This window comes from Thermobia domestica, chromosome 11 (assembly GCF_964235325.1).
Source record: "Thermobia domestica chromosome 11, izTheDome1.hap1.1, whole genome shotgun sequence".
Taxonomy (NCBI): domain Eukaryota; kingdom Metazoa; phylum Arthropoda; class Insecta; order Zygentoma; family Lepismatidae; genus Thermobia; species Thermobia domestica.
In genome coordinates this window covers 151,153,837-151,175,272 of record NC_137464.1, presented here as the reverse complement: position 1 = coordinate 151,175,272, position 21,436 = coordinate 151,153,837, and positions in this window count along the sequence as shown.

The window sequence follows — 21,436 nt, the reverse complement described above, 5'->3', positions numbered from 1 at the left end:
ACCGCTTATGTAATGCGGTCGGATACACAAACGAATCTGTTTCTTATATTTTAAGTGGTTAAACTTCGAGGTAGGCTTGTTCTCTCGTAACTGGTTGTGTCGCACACACATATATAATGTGCCATATATTTAGATACTTGAGAAGTTACATAATTTTCTCATAATGGATCATTCGAAACTAAAATCCCAGACCGGTTCCTTTCCTTGAAACAGAGAATGAAAAACATAACAGTTGCAATTAAGATTCAAGACAAAGAAATCAGTTAACTCGTCACAGTGTTCCCTTTTATCTGTCATTGGGGATGTGTCAACATACACCATACAGTAACTGAACAGATAATTGAAGAGTTTGATGCAATAAGGGCGCACTGAGAAAAAACATTGTAGGTGGCGTACTTAAAAAGATAGGTTACATGCTTAATTCCTGTAGTTTTTGACTTAACGTACAGCAGACGTATAACTGAAAATGCATGTTTTATAATACTTTCTGTATCAGTGTTCCATCTATATGTACTTTCCGTATGAAACAATGTAGGCGGTCAGGATCTCACATACAAATGGACGTATATAACATATAGCCGCCGAAGGTAACATAAGTGTATACATGTGATATACAGAAAACTGTTAAATGTCAGACATCGTGCAACGGCATGATGTAACATCTAAGGGCAGTGCCTATGTAGCATACGGATAACGTATGCTCCGTACTGATTTCTATAGTAAGCAAGAGGATACCGTATATTTGTACAATATACCGCTGTCCGGAGAACGGATTTTTCTCTGTGCGTAAGTCTCAAACATGCAGTTGAAGAAAAACAATGTTGAAAATTTAAATAGTTTTTTTTTCTTTTTTCTTTTTTCTTTTTCTTTTTTTTTTTTTTTACATCAATGTAATATGCAGCATTTTATTCCGGTATTGAATTGAAATGTTACCAGGAGGCTAAACAAGCATGGCAAAAGCCACAAATGCGTTTGATGCAAAAAGGGCCTACTCGCTTACGCCCTTATTACATTAAACTCTTCAATTATTCTCTGAAGCTACTGTAAATGCTTGTTTGTAGATGTTCTTGGCTACATTTATTAGTAGGATTAAGTAGAAAATAAAATCAAGCTTTCGTTAAATTAGAAATAAGAAAATAAACGCAATCTTACAACAAAATCGAATCCTCAACCTTCAAGTTAGTAGACCAACGTGGTGACCATTAAACCACAGAGACCGACACCCTCTTCACTTTTAATTGTGCTGGATTGTATGCTATAAAAATTGTAGTTGTTTTCCATTCTCAATTTCAAAATAATAACTTTCAGATGGAAAGAATCCGGTTAAGAATTTTTGTTACGACTGAGCTGTCGTGTAAAAGTATTGTAATTTCTTAATTATTGAAGGTAGAAAAAAACTCTTGGTTAAATGGTCCTGACATACCATTGACTATTAGTCAAATGTGAAACAAATTACATTTGTATATGAAACCGAGTGAGAGTTTCTTTATGCGTCATGCAATAATTACTGAATAAATTCAAATTATACTTGTCGGGAGCTTAGCCCTCCCGAAAATCTTACGATATTAAATTTATTAAAATCCATATCCTAAGGTGGCGGTGAGGTCATACAATAACTACCGAAACAATTAAAAATGTACTTGGCATAAGTATCAAACTTAAGCTTCTCAAGGATCTTATGGTATTAAATGAATTAAAAATATCTTGGGAGGGAGCTGGGGTTACATTTTATGTGAAAAATTGAGTGATGACACGTAAAAATATTTTTTAAAAACTACCGATGTTAGTATCCTATCCATAGTTTTTGAGGTTGAGGGAACGAATAGTGACACTCTTGATGCTGTTTAAGTCCAAGTTCAGTTCCCACCAGTATGAGAATGATGAGTGGTGGGTGAAGAGTGGCTGACATACTGATTTTAATCATTACACTTTCATTGCGAGGCGTATCCTAACTTATGAAGGTGTTCGAATACTTTTCATAAACTTCGAACAAGGGGCATTTCAGCTTGTTAAAGATGAAATTGTAACCCAAACAGTAGTTTGGAAAATAAACTATAATCTTCTGAAAAACAAAACAAACGAAGAGGACTCGTAATAATAATTTAATTCTTTACAAGGAATGAATAGAACATGAAAATAAAATTACGCTTTAACATCGGAACGAGAATATCTTGTCCGCACATTCAGTGTAATTACTCTGATAGTTATGTAACTGAAAAACGAAACCATACGCACGATCGTAAAATGAAAAATAATGCAAATCTTTTAGTTTAAGGTCCAACTGTAATTCAACTAAGGCTAAAGAAGATGATGGTAAATGCAGGTGGCTTATGATCGATGAAAGTGCTCGATTGATGAAGTTGAAAGAAACAAGAGAACCCCGAGACACCCACGGTCATGATGTTGGACCAGCAAAAAACGACCACTGTGCCCTTACAAATGATAATGTTAATATGAATACAGACAATAAAACATTTCTATTAAAATTTGATGTAATCATAGTGTGCTGTAATTCGGCACGCAGTTGTTTTGTATATTTGCAACAAGTGTGGAAGATTAACTGAGATTAGTGTGATAGCACTGCCATAAGTCTAGAATATGGGCTTCCAGAACCAACTGGTTATTATCATCTTCCTTTCCTCCCATTACTGCATCATGAAACTCAATAGATGTTCCATAGGATTGAGATCAAGGGGCCACGGAAGCCAGTTAATGTAAATGAGTTTAAGATGTTCTTGTAGTCATGCCTGGGTATATCTGGACGCATCCACAAAATTGCTGTCGTGCATAAACACAAACTTGTCTTGATCTGAAAAATTTCCAAGAAGGTGTGATAACAAGGTATTTTTCAGGATTCAATATAAACCTGGCTGGTCATTCGTTCCGTTCTCAATTCTCTTGGTCTAATGGCTGCCATGGAGGCCTAAAAGTGTGCCTCAATGCGACCCATAGAGGATATTTTCTTATTGATTGGACACAAATATCTTCTCTTCACTCCATATAGATAGATTCCAGTGCGCCTTGCGGAGTTCAATGTGCCACTGTATCCATTCTAATTGCCTCGCCTTGTGCGTCTCTGTGAGAAAGGTCTTCGTGGTAGGACAACATTTCTCAGGCACGCACAGTATGATTTTGTGGGACCAACTGTACTTTAGTAAGAAGATCTATGGCGTATTGGATTGCTCCTGACGTCTTCTATGAGTGCTTTATTTTGAGTTGGTGTTGTTGCCCTAGATATATCTGATCTGGGCGAAGATGTGGCTAATGTAATTCCAACACACATACACACACACACACATGAAAACTTATAGATTGAAATTAAAGGCTTCTGGTTCTCATCATTTACGCATTGATTAATGTATACAAATCCTCTATGTGCTCATAACGACGCAAAAAGTGCTACGTAAACACAGAAATAGTAATATAATACTGTTGAAGCAAGCTACAACAATGTCCAGTGCATAATATACGCAGAACCAATTTTATTATATTTTTCAATTGTTTCCGTGTATTTTTGGCAAAAGTTTAAGAGTTCAGAATGTTTTTTGCTTCTCCTGAAAAGTTGTGGTTTTAACCCATATTAATAGCGGTTCTTCGAGGCGCAGCGAGGATATACAGATAATAATTTGTCTGTTCTCAAATTTCTACTTTATTCAGAAAATCTTAAAAATAACTATTAGTTCATATTATAGCGTTTAGCGTTTATAACTAGCAAATGGCTTAGTTCACAAAATTACTATGTCATGTTGATAATTGGCAATATGTTATTAATAAAAATTTAGAAGCTAGTAAAGAAAGAATGTAGCGAATAGCGTTCAAAATTCTAAACATTCGTGGCTCTGTGTAATCCCTATCTACGAAGCGAACTGAACTTTCTATTTCTCATACCATGAAGACTCATTTTTGAACTTCTTCAAATTAAAAAGAAAAAAATATGAAAATGATCTTTTCTTTTTATCTTCAACTTGAACATACGTGAAGACAACCTGAAATAATCAATATTCCGGTAGATGAAACTCTGACCTTGACATCACTTATAATACTTCAGTATTTAGGTTGTGCACGGTTATTTTATAGGGAGGGTAATAGAAAAAAATCTTTGTTTTCAGATAGTACCACCATGAGAAACAAATGATACGATTTTTTTTCCCACGAAGGATTATACCATGGATTAAACACACGCTATCTAAAAATTATTACTTTTCCGAGAAACAATAATAAAACACCAGAAAATAATAATAAAGCCTGAGTGATTATATTTGTAGTTTTCATTCTGTTTCATGTGGTGTACCAATCATAACAAAAGAAAACAAATATGATTTGGAAGATTCATTATTAAAAACAGGTAACGTTACTTCTATCTTGATTATACTTAAAGTTGATGTCAAGTAACGACGCCTCCTGGAGATTCTTTTTTAATTTCTAAGAATCACTGAAAAACACATTGACTTCTAAATAAACTCTAAGGCACCAACGGAAATATATGAATATATATTACGTTCTATTGATACCCGTAATGTAGCTTTTCATGACATTTGTTTTCCCCTTGGCAACTACCAAAATTTAAGAACACGCTGCCTCTTTCCACGCTATTGGAACAATATGAGAAAAATATCCAGATAGGGAAAAGACCTAATTATTTGAAGACAAAAGATGTATCGTTGAGAGAGATTTCCGGGAAAGGTTAACAAAGGTTACTAAAGCATCATCGCCTCAACTGTAAGCACACGAAAATTTCGATCGCAGAAAGGTTACAGAAATACGTTTTTCATGTCTTTTAAGTTGAAACTTCTTTCGTAACCCCAATAAACATCCGACACGTCCTTTTAATAAACGCTTATTAAATGCTACCACGCAAAAATTAGTAAAGTTGCTTGTGATTGTCTCTTAAGACTTTCGGCATAAATTCAATGAAACATACAGACAATTGCGCGTAGAAATTTAATTTCGAGCGGTAAGTAGAAAAAGATGTGAAACTGACATTCGTTTTACCAGAGTTTATATTCTTTCCTCCCTCTTAAAAGAAAGATTCTGCACTTACCAGACAATTGGGAAACATACTATAATCGCTATTCGTGCAATCTACTTTCAGAGGTTAATTATTGAACATCAACCCTTAACAACCTTCATTCTCAATGGGTAAGCTCAAATTTCAACACTGATTCATTTTTTGAGGAAATTGGAAAAGTTACCTTAGCTAGCAACTGGTTAACTGGTCTACTACGTTCTGTTTAATTACTGAGGCGAGAAAGGTTCGTCTTCTATTCTTGCATTAAATTAGTCATATGTTATTTGACCTGCTCAACTTTCTCTTACTAGCATTAAAAGAATGAAGAGTACGGACTACCGCATTAAACTTTTACTTTCACACTTCTTAAATTGAATCATTTCGTGCGAAAATATTTACGAAATACGAACGAAATTATAATAGGCGTTTCGAAAACCTTCGCATCAAAGAAAACTCACCGTGAGAGCAAGCTAGCACTTGTGTGGATTTTTCATGAACAATGGTTTATGCCGTATTGTAGGATTGTTAATGAAACATATTTATTTATCAATAAGCATAAAATCAACTCGATTATTTTTTTTAGAAAATTGTCAAAGAACGCTGATTAAAATTCGTAATTCGAACAGCAGTATATTGTCAAATATACGGAATTCATATGTTTACTACGAAAATCTGTACAAAGCATACGTTATTAATATGTTACATACGTACTTCCCTTTTCCTGCAGAATGTCTGATATCTAACAGTCTTCCGTATATTACATACATATACGTATGTCACATACGTCTGCTGTATGTTATATACGTTCATCTGAATGTGAAATTCTGACTGCCTATATACAGTTCTTTCTTTCGTACGGAAAATACTTTATTCACAACACTTATACGGAAAGTACGTATATATATATATATATATATATATATATATATATATATATATATATATATATATATATATATATATATATATATATATATATATATATACGTTTTCAGTTATACGTTTGCTGCAGGATGTTTTATAGGGTTGTACGTTAAGTCCAAAAACTACAGGATTTACCCATGTAATCTATAACTTTACGTACACCACATATATTTTTCTTTCTCAGTGAGGTAAATTGAACCCCAAGAGTAAACTAAGCTTTATAAATTTTTAAATGAAAAATGATTTATATCATATTGTGGGTTTGTATATCTGTGAAATAAACAAAACTGCCTGAGGAGAAAGGGATTTTTAATAATAATTTTTGAGAAAATTGTCCGAGAAAAACTAACCATCAAAAGTAAACTATCCTTTATGAATTCTTCGCAAAGAAACGGCTAATATTATATTGTAACGTTTTGATAGTAGTGAAATATCGTACACGAGATTTTGAGTTTTCGACCTTCACTCCCCAAAAGACTAGGACACAAAAGTGTTCTGACTAGGATTACAGCCCATGAAGAACTAAGATCGGTCAAACGACACAGGAGATAAGTGACATCCGGATTTGAATATCGATAGCTGATATCGGTAAAATATTGGAACTTGATCGATGTATCAAAATAATAAAAAAAACATCAAAACATCGATGAATCGCATAATGAAAAAACATCGAAATATTGAATATCGAAAGATCTAAAAATATCAAAAGCATTGAAAATTTTCGAAACACAGACTATAGAAAAGTATCGAAAATATCCCAACAACGAATGTCTATATTCAGTAGACCTAATATTTTTGATATCGATATTTAGATTTTTTTTAAAAATATCATTCAATTGACTAAATTCCGTCGTTGAACTAGATAATTCATGGTCAACACATAAGCTTACACATCATCATTTATGGGTTTCTAGGAAGAAGTCTGCTGCATTTTAACTCAAGCAGCTCCCTAATACCTCACTATTTAGAGTTAGCATTGAGAAATCATCGCTACTATAAGTAAAATTGAATTTTGGACCAAAGCACGGATGCTAACAATATGGCTAATATTTAATATATATTCAAAATGTTCTCTTTGATTTTTTAATGTTGATTCTGCTACCAAACAATTCTTCTTGAATAGTGAAAGCGATAAAGAAAAGAAGGGAACAGAATAATCATGCAGAACATGTTTGAAATGTTAGATATAAAACCAGGTGGCAGAGAAGAGAAAGGGCTTTTTAATAATAACAAATCATATTCCTGCCCACAGTTTACAATTTGAATGGCAAACTAAATTAGCAGAAGATGTGAATTGGCTAGGAGCAGAAATATCCTGTTCGGATTCTCTTTTATCAACTGCTCTTCACTTTGCTTGTATTATAAGATGACGCACCTGTGGTTGATGCTCACAACGGTTTCTTAAATATGCTTATCCAAATCAAGTCTTGCCAGTACCATGCAAATTACCTAGTTTCTTTTTAAAAACTTTAAAACTATTAATATATTCGAATACATCATATGGAATGACTCTATTCGTCTGTCTGCCTGTCTGTATTTCTAGCACCAGATACAAAGCAAAACCGGAAAAACAGTAAGAGGAAGCAAAAATAAAGCTGTAGGTACTATATTGAATCTTCATAGAACAACAGCAAAAGATAGTGAGTATATATATATATATATATATATATATATATATATATATATATATATATATATATAGAGAGAGAGAGAGAGAGAGAGAGAGAGAGAGATTCAGGTTGCTGATTAAACTAATAATAATAATAATAATAATAATAATAATAATAATAATAATTTAAGATTCAACAACAGAGATTCCGCATTCCAAAATTAGGTTTATCGAAGGCCTGAATCCTTTGATGAAACCGAAAGTCATGATCAGAGGAATGTACAATTGCTGGCATATCACTTTCGACAAACTGAGAAACTTCACGCATCACAGTCACTAGCTTGACGTGGCAAACTTTTGTTAATATCGTCCACCAATTGTAGCCGTTTTTACATTTTCTCTCCTTTTCCTTCCGTTGTGCATTCTATTATGTCTCTTACATTTCTTTCCAGTAAATGTCCCAACCAGTCTCTCTTTGTAGTTACACCTAATATTGTTATTATTCCTAACGGTTATTCATTGATTTTCCCTTCAACTCAGATATTTTCCTTTATAGTTCTTCCTTACATTACATTTTGAAAAAGTTCAGAATCATTATCGTCACTTTTGCGAAGCGTTCATGTTTGTACTCCGTAGAGTTCAATACTCCAGATGTCATATTTTTTTCTTCTTCTTAAATCTCCTTTCTTCATTTTGATCCTTGCTTTTATTTCACTTATTGCACTTCATGTGTTCTTGTTCCTAGTCGACAGTTCCTAGCCGATACTTCTTGTTATGTTCCTAGACGATAGCTAACGTAAATTACATTCTAACTGCAACAATCTCTCGAACCACAAGCTCCCTAAAAGAAAGAAAGTGTCGCCAATCAAACACAAAGGAAAATTTATGTGTGTCAATTTTGGCAGTTATGTAAAGTTTTGTGTTTAAATAGAGGAAAGTCAAAGATAGCAATTTGCTTGAATCAATATAATTTCAAAAATTTCCACAATCGTTAAGTAGTTTATGATTAGTGATGCTGTGTATTGTTGAAGCAAGAGATCCTCCTCTTTCTTCACACTAATTACAACCCAAAACTATAAAAGTAAATCCAAAAGCTTCAATTAGCTTCACACACTCACTAAGATCAGGAGCATCATTTCAGACTTCGCTTGAGGGGGGCAAGAGAACCATGTAAAAGTTAAAAATACGGGTTTCTATACGGAGCGCCAAATTTTGAATAAAGGTTTAAAAATATGATGACTGTTCGCGGCACTAAAATTTCTATATAGTTTTAAAAATTAGTGGGGTGTTGGGTTCGTGTTCCGGCTGCCACAATTTACCTTATGTGTACCACCGTTGAAGTCACCGTTCCCGAAACTAAGATAGTTTATGACTTGATACGCCACTGTATCTGGTCTGGGCATGACGTCACACACGTAAATAAAATGAAAGAACAGAAATGAGAATGTATTCCTCCATGAATGACCGGTTGTTTTAAAAAAAATATAGTTTGTACACGGAAGAATGAGATCTTGAAAGGGAAAGTGACCTATTTGGGTTTTGAACCCATGACCCTGTTAATTAAATGTTTAATGATATAGAAAATGAGGACTGATTTCACGGTCATGAAATCCTATCTTCCCGCGGTATTCCAGGGTTTTAGGAAAATAAGATCCCACTAATTCGTGAGAGCAAGCGAAAATTTATTTGTTTTACTCTTGTAGCGTATTTGTATTATCATATACTGCAATGCTGAAAAAGAATTAGGCTCTAATGTTTGATGTATAGAGACGAATTAGACTGACTTTCACTTTCCATGAAAATTGGAATAAACGAATTTTGAAATAAGTAGACAGATATTCTGGACTCAAATTTTGACTGAAAGTCCTGAAAATCAGTTTAATTCCGTCCGTGATAAATTGCACTAGAAATTTCCTGCATTCCCTTACATTTTGACCTATCAATCTCTCATAGAAACGGTATTATTATTATTATTATTATTATTATTATTATTATTATTATTATTATTATTATTATTATTATTATTATTATTATTATTATTATTATTATTATTATTACTGTATTATTGAGGTGAGGGATGCAATAAGTGGCTTGCAAAAGAAAAGTTTACAAATTTAGGTTAACAGTAAATTGAAAAAAGCTTTAATGATTAAAAATAAATGTTTAAAAATATCAAGTAAATACGAAAGAATAACAATGAATTTTGAAAGTATAATAACAAATAAAACAAAAAAATAGGGTAGGGCGTGAGGCCTTAGCACCAAAATGTGATCTAGTCAAACGTATTGCAATTTTTCTCTTTCTTGACCTTTGCCTTGAATTATTTTTTGAATGATTTGAAATACTTGAACCAGGCAATGACACAGTTCTTCGTAACAAGTTTTAACTACATTAATTTTGATTTATTATCACACTGAATTCTTGAAATTAAGGATCCAGATATAATTAACTTATTAACCTTACATTGACCAATATCGATTGACATAATTATACGGATTAGCAGATAATTGCTATTGATCAGTTGATACATCATCTCAAGATTTATAAAATTAAAACGAATGTGTATAACTTCTCTGGAATCTGCCCTTGAATACCAAAATTTAGACTAAGTAAATCAAGTAAATTAGTGGAAAGAATGATATAAGGAAATAGAGAAGTCATGAATTTTAAAGAAAATTGATAAGAAATTAGGGACTGCCTAATAAGAAGAATTGAGCGATAGCTGAGTTTTGATTTTTTGTTTTACAACTACGACTAAACATTAGGGCCTAGCTTATGCATATTTCGGTATTAGCAATAAACATATTATATATATATATATATATATATATATATATATATATATATATATATATATATATATATATATATATATATATATATATATCAATACGAACTACATTGTCATTTTAGCACACATAATACATATTTTAACACACACACAAATATACTAATAAACATGTATATAGATGAGATATAGAAATGCATACACATAACACAATTAATACATGAATATATATATATATATATATATATATATATATATATATATATATATATATATATATATATATATATATATATATATATATATAATGCAAAGATGTCTGTTCAAAAGGCTTTGGGTAAATATAGTTGTTTCCTGTAGTTTTATTATTATTGTTATTATTTTGCAACACTTTCTTTTGATCTGGTCTTTGATCGTTGTCTATGCGCATAGATCTTGATCTCCCTATTGCTTAAGAGGATCAAGATAATTTGTTGATTGCGGCTTTGCTTAGCATAACGTTTTCATGATATGTAAATAATTATTCATTTTCTAGAATATCATGTCTAGCCAACGGGTACCGTATCCTTAACATGATTTTCTATAAGATTTATATATTTCATTTTTCTAACCATTGCTCCTCTATTTGATTTCTCAATTCTACATTCTTTCAACTCTCGTAAGAATACTAATTTAAGTTAATTTTCATTTCACAAATACCTACCAGAAAATGTTAACACATATCATTATTTCATACTAACAAAAATTATCACTGCATGACTTTACGTATCATACATACAAGTGATGCTTGGCCATAGTATGCTTTGGACATTTTTAAATATTTATAAAACGAAATGATACCATAGCTTCAACGCTGGCGTTACTTTCTTAACTAACATACTTAATATCATACTTAATATCATAATGAGTATCTGAAGTTTTTAGCAGTTACATCGGGTTAGTTTCTTTCCATGAACACATTTTAAGCTACATCTTGTAGAAACAGTTTACTAAAAGATTTCTTTAAGTCAACAAAAAAAAGTGTAGAAGTTTTCAAGATTACTCAGAATCGCTCTAGTTTCTCGAGAGCTAAAAAAAAAAAAAAAAACTTTTAAAACCGAAGACATTGCTTATTTACTGCTGTTTACCTAGTGGCTTTCCGTTTTCAGCTGTTTAGAAACGCGAAAATAAATGCCGATTTTCAAAATGGCTCGAAATCGAAAGCAGATAAGTGAGTCGTGATAACGGTTTCTCATGTAAAATAATATTATCTAGGGCGCTCTTGTTTCATATTTCAATTATCTTTTATCTATTTGAAGATATCACATAATTACTGTAAAATTAGCGGTATTTTAATTTCGCCTGGATGAAGACTCTTAAACTGAAAGATTTCATTTCTTTTCTTTTTTCCCAATTCCCCGGGCAGTGTGATCAACGAGGGACGTCGTTCCTCATACTTGAGGGGTTAACATGGCCATAGGTGCCGAAAGATCAGAAATCTAATTCCTAATCCTAATCCTAATTACGATCCCTTAGCTAAATCTTGTTGACGTAGCAGTTTATCCGTTTTAATTTTGTCTATCAATTATAGTATTTATTTTACTTCCTCCTTTTCCTCCACCATGCCTTCTCTCAGGAATTCCAGAAATAATAATTACTCAAACAACGTTCTAATCAGCTTCTTTTCCTTCTATTAATTACTTCCAATGTTGCTCTATTCTCTCCTATGGGGCCACGTTTGCTCAGTGGTAGAGCGTTCATCTTCCGTACGTGGGGTTATTAGTTCGATCCCATCTTGCATCAAGTGGACTTTGTGGTGGACAAGTACCGTGTGGATAGGTTTTCTCGGCACTCTTCCGTTGCGTCCCTAGTCTATACGGCATAATCGTGGAACGTAAAACTTGAGATTCCTTGCATTAGCAGCATTCCTTACACTTTCTCATTGATTTTTCATTCCACCGGGCTAATTTCCTTCATTCTTCATATTATTTCCACTGAGTAATTTTCAGCTGGCCAGTGTGTGTGACTACATTCGGAGCAGAGAAAAAGGGAAATAGAAAGAGCTTAGGAGAATAGGAGGTGAGACGGGAGAAAGGTTTGGAGTACGAGTAGCCACGGATTTAGAAGACTATAACAAAACACTTGTCGCCACTAGGTTAAGCATAAGACGAAACAGAATTTTCGTGAAGGGATTCGAGACGAGACAGAGCTCTTCCAATAGGAACAGCTACATTTTTGAGTCTGACAGACTCAATTCTTGTCTCATGCACATTTTTATATGTATTTGTCTACTTTACTAACAACAGCAGGAAAAAAGCTATGATGCCACATCGAGTTGAAAATGACTATTGTGGTTTGATGGCAGATTAGCAGCAAACTTCTGAGGGGGTAGGGTGAGGTGCGATGTTAGTGTAGGTGTGAATGTGTGGTACATATATATTTTGATCCTTCGTAGATATGAAAATATTTTCTCTCGTATAAGATTGGATGATTTCTTCCCATTCCTTCTTTCAAACGTGTTGTACAGAGGAATACGAGGATTATACCAGTTTACATATAATCAAATAGGAATAAATAAAAAATAACCTTATCTTGACATAAGTTATTAATAGGCAGGAAAGAGAAAATAAACACCCATATGTAGTAAAATATGATAATTAATTGAATTCAAGTGATCTCAAATCAGCCTTACTTTATTAAGAATTGTGTGATATATTTTTAACATCAAATACTGACACCAACAATTTTCTTCGCTATTTTTTGTCCCAACAAATAACAAAGCGAGAATTTTAATGAGTTGAGACGTCCAATGAAAGTTTGTAGCACACAAAAATATTGCATTGCAGTCTTGGCAACACTGTTTTGTTTCGCAAAGGAATGAAAAGTTAGGAAGAAACAAGAGATCCTCGTTGACTACCTTCTCAAAAGAATAGTAGGTGTTTTCTGAGGAGAGAGGTATGAGCCCAACCAACAATACAAAAGACAAATGGTCTGCTTCGTACAAGGCCGAGTAGCCCATCAATTTCTCACCGTCTGTGTCTCAATTAGTTTTTCTCCGGAACGGGTGGAACGGGAAGGAGAGGTAAAAATGTATACAAGGAATTCCTCATTAGTATCATCTCACTAGCCATTTAAAAGAAGTTATCGCTCTACAACTATTAAAAATATTTTATAAACGAGTTATACTCGGTTAGTTATTTTCAAAATTTTAAAATAAGATTTCACGCCTATATGCCAGACTTTTACGACTTGTCATTCTCCATTAAATCAATAGCTGTATGAAGATTTTCGTGATTGTCTGGTGATTTTACAGCTTACTTGAATTGTAAACTATTTGTTTATTTAGAAATTCCAGTTCAATTCAGTTTACGGTGAAATGTATAAGAATGACAGGACAAAACACAAATAAATAATAACAGTATCAAACATTAAGAATTACATTAGAACACATAAAAGTTTAATCATATTCTATTTCAGAGTTTAGCAAGCATTACCATACGCACAACAGAACATTCTAATGGCTTGAGCACTGAACTAATTATGAAACCTTACATGGTGGAAGCACAAGTAGTTCAGATTCTATGGTAAACTGCATGTTCCTGCAGTTTATGAAATCCTATGAAGCTACGTTAATCTTTTTAAAATACTTCACATAAGTTTCAAAATCATATAGGAGCTAGGGTAACTTTCTAAATTATCTCATGCAACCTCAGCAACTGAAAAGGGCTTATCATAACGAACTCACTCACTATGGCCTATGAAACCCGGAGGTAGGTTCAATGCCGCGTTCACAAAAGCTTTCCACTTACTTCCTTTCTTGGTCAACTGGATCCAGTTTCTACTTTATATTCCTATTTATGCGAGATCCATCTTAATATTGTCCTCCCATCTGCGCCTAGGTCTTCCTAATGGTAGTTTTGCGATTGGTCTTCCAGTTAAGACTTTGAAAGCATTCCTACTTTCTTCCATCCTGGCTACATGACCTGCCCACCTTTGCCTCCTAGACTTGATGACCCTAACAATGTTTGGTAAACCGTATACATTGTGTAATTCCTCGTTATGAAGTTTTCGCCATTCCCCATCCCCGTTCTTCTTGAGTCCTAATTCGTTTCAGGATCTTGTTCTCAAATACTTTTTAATGGCTTGAGCACTGAAGTACTTGTGAGACCTTACATGGTGAAAGCACAAGTAGTTCAGATTCTATGGTATGTCTATGTTCTTCTCTCAGAATAAGCGACCGTGTTTCGCAACCATACAGAACAACAGGCATGATTATTGTTTTATATATTTTAAACTTCAAATTCCTGGACAGAATTCGCGACAAGAGATTTTGAACTGAATAATAACACGAATTTCCTGCTTTTATTCGACATTTAATTCCTTCATGAATAAGTATTTTATCTGTTAATATTGATCCTAGATATTTGAAAGTATCTACTTTATTAAAAGTAATATTCGATATTTTAACGCATCCATAATTTGCCGTATTACGATCTCTACGAAATTCCATGTATTTAGTTTTCTGTGCATTCACTTCTAAACCCATGTCCTTGCAAGCACTTAATAAGACCTCTGCATCTCTTTCTATTGTTCTCCTATCATTCCCTCTTAAATTTACATCATCAGCATACGCCATAACCTGGTGAACACCATTCCACTCTAGGCTCTGGTTGCTTCTTTGATTTTCCTTATTGCAAATTCCAGGATAAAATTGAATAATAATGGCGACAACGCATCTCGTTGTTTCAGGCCATTCTGGACGTGAAAGCTCTTGGACAAAAATTTTCCTACCCGGATTTTACTTTGCGATTCATTTAAACATATCTTAATTAATCTAATTAGCTTTATCGGTATTCCAAATTCTGTAAGAATGTTGTACAATGTACTCTCCTAACTGAGTCGTAAGCCTTTCTAAAATTAATAAATAGTTCATGTACCGAGGTATTGTATTCCCACTTCTTTTCGAGTGTTTGTCGAATGGTAAATATTTGGTCGATGGGCTTATCATACAAAATAGAAATTTAATTCACTAACAACACTATATTTTAAGAGTCTAAGCTTTATTTTATCGATGATTATACTGTACTGAATATAGGTATTAAAAAGTGTAGCAAACAAGATAAAATCTTAACTGAAAATCAGATTGTTTACATATGCACTACAAGTGGATAAAATTGGAATGCTTGAGACTCTCGGCCGGACCTTCTAACATCAGTATTACATTTTTAAAGTACTGCAATTGTTCTCTCTTACAAAAAGTTTCAGCAGAAAAAAATTAAAAAATCTACTTTAATTGAGCCACTTATTGCTCTTCGTAAAATAAAGGGAATATGCTTCATAATTAGCTTTATAAAACCTTAAATACATACATAGTTTGAAAAAATAGAAGTGTAGTAATTGATGATCATATAAATTCTCTTAACAGTGTTAAACTAGTGAATTTAATCTTGTTTTAAATCAAACTAGATCCAAGTAAATAAATATTTTACCGTTAAATATTTGAATAAATATTTTCCTAGTTGTAGATCAAAAATAAATTAAACCCAATTTATTTAAAATATATTTTACAATATGCCAGCGTTTGTATACACAAATTTCTGGTTTGATTCAGTTAATATTCTCTGTATCTTACATCAATACTTTTTTGTTTACTAAAGGATATATTATATATTCCATGTAGGATTTCTTGCCATGATTTTTTTAACAACTTAATTTCTTTTTTGTTGTTAATTAAGAAGTTCTTGTTTAATTAAGACATTTTATTAATTGGTTACCTTCAGACCGATAAAGCAATAACAACAGAGAATTACTCAAATCTTTTGGATCAATTGGGTGCACAACTATTCGGGAGGGAAGACCTGGTTTAGCTAAGTAAAAATAATTTTTCATCCACACAACGCACCGGCTCACAAAGTTGTGTTCTTGAAATGGCCAAATTAAGGAGTTACACTATGAACTGTTTGAGTATTCACCATATTCATAAGACCTGCACTCCTGTGACTTTCACCTGTTTCCAAACCTCAAAAAATTTCTATTTGGCAAGCGTTTTCGTAACTTTATTTTACGTATTTCACTTTCGTCACATTTACTGTCCACAGTTCGAATATTTCCATATGTCAATACGTTCAAGTACACTTAATTAATACGAAAATTCGCAATAGTCAATGATTCCATAACCAGAAAATTAGACACATCACATATAACTCACAACTACCTTTTATTCTTCAAAATCTCCATTTTATTTTATGTTTGGTTGTCATAGGAATTCTAAACAAAAAATATCTGTGGTTACGGTCCCCACAATTACAGATTAACTATATAAAATCAACATATATTCTACACCACTGAGATTAATCTTTCATTCTATATACATTTAAAATTAATAACATTATGTCTTTTTCTTCTTCTTCACAACAGATTGTGCACTTTTAAGCATCGTTGCCCAAAATAGCTAAAAAATAAAAATGGAAGTAATTCACAGAATAGATATACAATATCGTTGTATAAATGGCTCCCGACGAGAACTTCTTTAATTGGTTAGAATTGAAGAAAGAATCCTGAACCGTTAGATATATTACATACTGGGTTACATTACTTTCCGAATAGCCCTCACACACACACACACACACACACATGTATATATATTATTTCATTTTATCTCATTTTATCTCATTCTTACTTTCATTGAACAATCAATTCCATATTAATTCTATAAAATTATCATCGAAAAGAACTTATTCAAAGATGCGACCCTTTTTGCTATTATTTAGGTCCTAAAATAGATTCTTTAAATAAATATCATTGAAGCTGATACAAATTAAATTAAAGTATATTGAAATACTGCATAACTTATTTCTTCTATTTGGGCATACTTAAGATGATTATAAACGATTATGAAAGCACAATACTGATAAGTGAATCGAATTACAAAGAAATCATAGCAATACTCAAAGTGAAACAAAATAAGAATTGAACAATATCATTGTGAGAGAATACAATACAACATGTTTTATGTATTCGAGCATATTTATCATAACTTGGATAGGCAAAATTCGTATTCATTTACATTAAGAACATTATTTATATTATCTGTATAGAATTCAAACAAAGCACGAATAACAAATGAAATCATTACGATATTTAAAGTGAAATAAAACAAAAATTAATTAAATATGCCTTGACGGACGCCACAACTTTAGCTTAAGTTACATTGCCAAAGAGTTTGGTTAAGTTGCATTGTACGTCACAATCTTGTGTACTTCAACGGTATTCTGATTTCTATTTTGAGAATTTCTGTGACTTCGTGGAAAGTTAAACTTATTGTTCGCTTGATTCCTAACTGAATACCACTCATTCTAGCTTTGGAACTTCTTCTATAAATTAACAGACAAATTTTGACCAAAGCATATATTAACTAATAAATAATAGCGTTACAGTTTCGGCAAATTAACTTTGCCTTCAACAGACAAGTTATCTGTGTTTGATGACGGCAAAGTCAATTTGCCGAAACTGTAACGCTATTATTTATTAGTAAATATATGCTTTGGTCAGAATTTGTATGTTAATTGATTCCTAAATGTATTACGATTGTTGTTCCTGTTTCTCCTAAAATTGGACTCGGTTTTATTACCGGTAAAATTGTGTTCAATTGTATTATAGTTATAATGGAATTTATTATTACTTCTCGCATTAACTCCTCAACGCCCAAGAGAAATGTACTTGAGATATTTTAACGGAATTTTGTATATATATTAAGGACACTATAATTTTAACATGCATTTATCCGCGATAATATCTTATACTCTTCCGGAGATATAGATGTGCACCTCAAAAGGTACACTGGGCTTTTAAGGTGACACTTTTTAACATTACATACTTTCAAGGGACCTACTTTGTGTGAAATTCTTTTAAAGTCTCTTTCCTAGCACATATATACATCACACTTTCTGCATTCTCAGGCAGTTGTCATATAACACAGGACGCACCTGCAACGATTTGCAAATTTGGCGGCAAAGTGTCTAAATGGGCTAAAGGGCACAGATTCTGGGATATTTCCTGTCAATTGGCCCCGCCCACCTCCATATTTTGCTTGGCGTTTTCTTGTATATTTTTACATGAAGATCCTCATTCAGATACCAATATTTCCTTTCCCTCTTCAATGTATGATATCCCGATAGGAGTGAAATAAATATGAAATTCCTAATCAAGTCAGCAGTAACACTGGACTCATGATTGTTTTTCTGCCGAGCGCATAGATTTGTCTGCTCAGCAATATGTTCAAATACTTCATCGGTCATAAACAAACAAAATATTTCATAAGGCGATAGATTTTGAGGTTCTCCCTTCATCTTCTGAAACCTTTATTCAGCTCCATTTGTACATTTACCTACCCGATTACTCGCATATACAGTATCTCCTTTCTTCCACTTTGGAAAAGGTTCACTTTGCGAAGTTTTATTCTTATGTTTTGGAATGTCCTTTGAATTCTTGGAATCATTCATCGTCAACTCCTTCTTCATCTGTGAGAACTTCAGCCTTAGGTGGGAGGAAAGTCACATCAAATGTATCACACTTATTATCCACAAAGGTTTCTAATTCATCTAAATCTTCTTGTGATGATTGGAAGCGACGCTGGTGAGAAACTCGGCTTTTGCTAGACATTTTAAAACATCATCGAATGCGTTATATCAAACTGCTGTTAGTGCTAGTAACAGTGTACATAATATGCTCTCACATATATATCAAAGAGAGGGAAACGTCAAACTGATATCGTTAGTGACGAGTGTACCTTTCGAGGGACATCTTTATTTCTCGCTATCCCACTAGCATACAACACAAATGAATACTGCATTAACACAACTAACACCACTACAGAGACCGTACAAACATATCTTGGTTATTAAAAACAATTGGTCTACCTTTTTACAAAAAATATTGCAAATTTTCTGAAACAAGATGACGAAATTGAAAACGATTGACTTTTAGGAAGAAAGTGTCGTTTATATCTTTTACATTCCAAAGTTTAAAACACAAAATATGCATTTCAGTTTAACAATGAGACCACAGTGATCTCATTTATGAGATTTTGCAAGCCAGCGACATATATGGAGCACTCTGTGAACCAAAAGGTAACTGTACCTTTAAAGGTACACTGGATGTTAACGAGTTAAGATCACCTTGTTCCCTGACACTAATGTTGCGATGGCTTGATTCCGATTACTATTGGCCTGCAACATAGATTGACTTTCAAAATTTTGCACTATCATAATAAGGTGATTGAAATTAACGCATTGTGCAGAAATCAACATTTGTTACAACTTAAAATGTAACAAGATTCGGATTGATGCGATTACTCTTGATTTCTGTTGGTATAGTAAGACACAGATGACGTGATGTGTGAACTCAAATTTCAGTGGTGGCGCTAGGATCAACTAGGTGGTCAGAACACTTTCCGCTTTCTGTTTGGCAAGTCGCTGTTGCCACGTTTACACCCTATCACTCTTCCCAGTCCCTTCCCTCTTAGTTTTACCTAAACGTCAAAAAGTAGAAGGACGAAAGAGTCTTTTTGTTCAGGATAATTTAATATTGTTTTGGTAGTGGATACAAAATGTATTTATTTTGTAAAACTATTTTCGGAGTAGCGCATATCTATTAGTATCTAGCTTTCGTGTAGGCATTTGTATGAGTCGTTTACTCTTTTTATATAGGCCTACTGGCACGTTTAGGTATGTATTTTGCTGTTCCATTATTATAAATGATTTAATTTCTCTTGCACTTCGTTAAAATAAAGACCACGGAAGATAAAAGACTACGAAAAACATAATGATGCAATAGACTAGGCTTCCTCGATCTATTTATTTTATATCACGGCCTCCTTTTATCACACTTTCTTGCCTGCTACCCTTACAATTAATTTCCTGTTTATAAGTTTATTATAAAGTTGTAAGTTTTATTTGTATTTAAATCTGCAAATTTTAACGAGTTTCATTCCTCTTTTATTCCAATTGTTTTTAATTGTATTTAATTCCAATTGGATTTTTAATTGTCCTGGACCTTTCTGTGTTCGTGTCCCTGTCGTGTTTGGATTATGCAGAAATTGCACGAACTGTCCATGGCAGATAATATCCCAGTTAGGACGAACTTTAAAGAAAATGGAAGATCACCTATGGTGCATGAGGTTCTTAGTTCGGTCCCAGTTCGGGCCAAGTGCGGAGAAAGATCGTGTGCACGTCTTTCTTCCAGGTTCTCCCGTTTCCCCCTACTTCATTCCACCATTTAATTCATTTTTCATCCTCACCGTCTCTTTTAGCTTAGCTGGCATGATCGTAGGACGTAAACTTAAGATTTCATTTTTTCAACCCTCATATTCTTGCGAGTCCAAGGTTGAAAAACGTCGCAATAGAAAAAGCGTACAATTTATTATGAAAAAAGATTCCCATGATTATGTCCTTTAGGCTAAATGAAACGGATGATCGATGAAAGTGAATTATAAAATTACATATATTTTTGTGTTTTCACTGGAAAACGAATCTGGGAGTATGTGCACCAAAGCCACACGCGGTAGCTACTAGACCAGAGGGAAGAGCTATTTTAATATCGAATAACGAAGTGAGATATGCATGTGATATAATACCTAATAATAATAAAAGGCTTGGACTAAAGGCGAGATTTTCAAAAAATGTCAACATACTTATTACGCCGTTAGGAGGCAATGATGAAATAGGGAGAACGAATATTATGTTCTGTACATCAAGCAACTTTTTCTTTATTTTATTTTTCTTTATAATAATAATAATAATAATAATTTAATTACGTGTTCATTTATATCTTACGGACACTTATTCACATAACCATAGAGTAATAAATATATATATTACTTTTGAGGCACTTTTGAGGCAAACGTGTCATCTGAGCGCCACAGACTTTGAAGAGAAACTGAAGCACACCACATGGTTTGTTCTTTCGTCGGCAGCCGTCCCGTGTAGGGTACCTTAATGTTAAATGTGGCAACTCAGCTCTGTTGATAGTCATGTTGGAGGTGGGTAGTGTGTTTGCAACCCCTATTGGTTGACACTTTCTTGTAGTCTGAAAAATGGTGTTGCAAAGTTGAGAACATTTCTCTACGTTG